The sequence below is a fragment of the Phalacrocorax aristotelis genome, chromosome 2 (assembly GCF_949628215.1).
Source record: "Phalacrocorax aristotelis chromosome 2, bGulAri2.1, whole genome shotgun sequence".
Classification (NCBI taxonomy): Eukaryota; Metazoa; Chordata; class Aves; order Suliformes; family Phalacrocoracidae; genus Phalacrocorax; species Phalacrocorax aristotelis.
This window is the reverse complement of record NC_134277.1, coordinates 101,213,082-101,215,852: the sequence shown is the minus strand read 5'-3', so window position 1 is coordinate 101,215,852 and position 2,771 is coordinate 101,213,082.

The window sequence follows — 2,771 nt, the reverse complement described above, 5'->3', positions numbered from 1 at the left end:
TTCGTGAGGGCAAGTCCATACACTGAGCAACAGATTCAAATTAGAGTATGTTATGAAATATACATTCCCAGTTACACTCCTGTCTCTTCCCTGGATATTCTTTCTGATGGAGTAAGTTTCTTTTGGTTTTGTTTTTGGGTTGTTTTTTTTTTGTGTGTGCGTGTTGGTTTTTTTTTAACTGCTTTCCCTGCTGGTGATTCATCTTTGCAAGCACTGCCATTATCAACCACAGTACTCACTGTGGTTAACACCATGGTACATGCGTTGCTCCCTTCAGCATGCTAACACCAGCAATCACAATGGGAGTGATTTATTACAATTTATTTTATGTGACAGAGAAAAAAAATTTACAGAGCTGCTGCAAGACCAAAAAAATACGCCATGTATGAAATCTGAAGACAGATCTTTTTGACAGCAAACTCAGTTTTCTTATAAATTGGCTGTATGAAGGAAGCACAGGACTTCTAAGGAAGGTTATCATTATGGACACTTTTTTTTCTGCTGAGTGGGAACACTATTGGAAGGTACAGTACCAGTAGAGGCAAAAGGAAGAAGTAAACAGCAGTGAGGACCTTTTTGTTCTGAGGCTGTGTTCTGTGGTCTGGAAGATGAGTCAGTTGTTTGAGTGGTTATGACAACCCAGAAAAAAGAATAGGAAAGACATTTGTTTTAACCAATGATGGGATTCCTTCCACACTGCTACTAAGTGAAAGTGATTTGAAACTGTGAAATTGAAACCACGTGCATTAAGGTGTCAAAAGGTGATGGAGACAATTTCAGCACTATGAAGAGAGCAAGAACAGAGAGGCAATCCAGGTCTAGATAGCCCTGTGAGAAGGTATGAAATAGTCCAGGGAGAATCTCATTAAATGTGAGAGAAGGGTGGTTTTGACTCCTGAAAGTTATACCATTGCTCATGAAAGATAGTTTTATTTTTATATTAAAAAATCATTTAAAATATGCATGTTTTCAGACTGTACTAAGTGGGCAATGCCTTGCATTTTGGTATTTATTCTTATTCAGAGACCAACACTTAGAGATTTTAAGCTGAACAATAGACCCTTTTAATTCAGCTTCTATTTAAAAGAAAGAAGGTCACAGAAGAAAAATTAGAGCCAAGATGAAGACGTGAAAGAAGGAATGATCAGTACATGCATAGAGGAAGAATGGGAATGTGACACCTAACACAAGTGATATAAGGTGCTTTTGTGGTGCAGGAAACAGATGGTTTACTGGTGACACAGGCTTTTTCTTTCCCATCTGTGGTTGACTGTTGGTTGCTGTAAGGCTGGGTGATAGACACAGAAAAATGTAAAAGACCAACAAGATGAAGTAATGTGTCTCCTTGCCCAGCTTTGGCTTCTCCATTTAAAGGCTTTATAAAGTGATTGGTGTGGTGGAGCTTAAATGACTTGAGAAATGTGGCTTTTAATTTTTTTTTTCTTTTCCAATTACTTCCTCTGGTATTAGGGTTTATCTTTTCTTTTGTTTGACTTTTCATATATGTAATATAGCCATCTCAGATAATATGTCCATTTGTTCCTCTCCCTTTTTTCTAGCTTACATCATTCAAATACTTTCACATAATTAATTTTGTTTTCCTGTTAACCATTTGGCCAAGCTATATAGGCATTTCCCCAAGGTTTTTCCATAGGTAAAATGCAGCAGTCTTTTAAGAAACATGCCTGTTCTTCTTTTCTGGATTTGTTATGCAAGCTGTTGGCAAGAATGAACTTATGCACTGGGCAAAATGATCCCTGCTTAACTCCATAAGAAAAAATATATACCAGACATGTGGCCATTGTCCTCAGCATCTATGTTCTTATGGAGAGAAGCAATGACCTTCCAGGCAAGGTGTGATGAATTCCTTTATGTTCCCCAAAATGACATGAGCCTGGCTCCAAGTGCGGTCTCTCCTTGGAGATCATCTAACTTGTTAGCTGGTAGAATCTTTTTTATTTGTTGATTTTTTTTCTCCTGTATTTACTTCTTATGTCTGTGTTCCTCCTTGGGTTTTTTAACCAGCAGTATGAGCAGGGGATTTCACCCAGAGCTGCGTGGTTTGCTCTTTCCTTTCTCTTGGCCAGGTTACCTATATGACATTTGTGCATGAAATGGGTGCTCCTCAGTCGTCATCTTCCCCTTCCACAGAAAGCCTGGTTAGTTAGCCTTTTCTACAGAGCTGCCCATACTTTCCAGATTCTGTTCACAGGCTAGGAAACATCTTAAAGGATTTTGAAGAGAGGTTAGTGTAAAGAAAGGTCTGTATAAAGAAGAGCACTTTCTCTGTTCTAGCTCCATGTAATTCTGGGAGGACAGTCTGACTACAAAGTCATTCATCAGGACCAGAGCTAATACAGGGTGATGAAGCTGTGTAAGTGGTCCTGATTCTTCATAAATCCTTGGGGTTCTGCAGACATTAGGTTTGGGGTTTCCTGATGACAAAGTTCCTTCTTTCTAGGTAGTGGAAGGATCTCAGTGGAAGATTTTCACAGATATTTCCTCAAATCGAGGCTCCTACCTTGACAAATAAATAACACATCCTGCAATCTATTATACTACTTTCAATGCCCGGGCTGCTCTATCACAGGAGCAAGGGATCTTGCTGCTCGCCACAGATCCTTTCTGTGATGCTTCTTCCTATACTGCAGAGACATGCTTAGCCAGGGCTGATAAATGCAGCCCTCCTGGCCAGCTGTTGCTCAGAGAAGCGGTCCTTGCAGAGCAGGTGCAGCTGGCGTGGCTGAGCTCAGCGCTCAGACCACAGCATT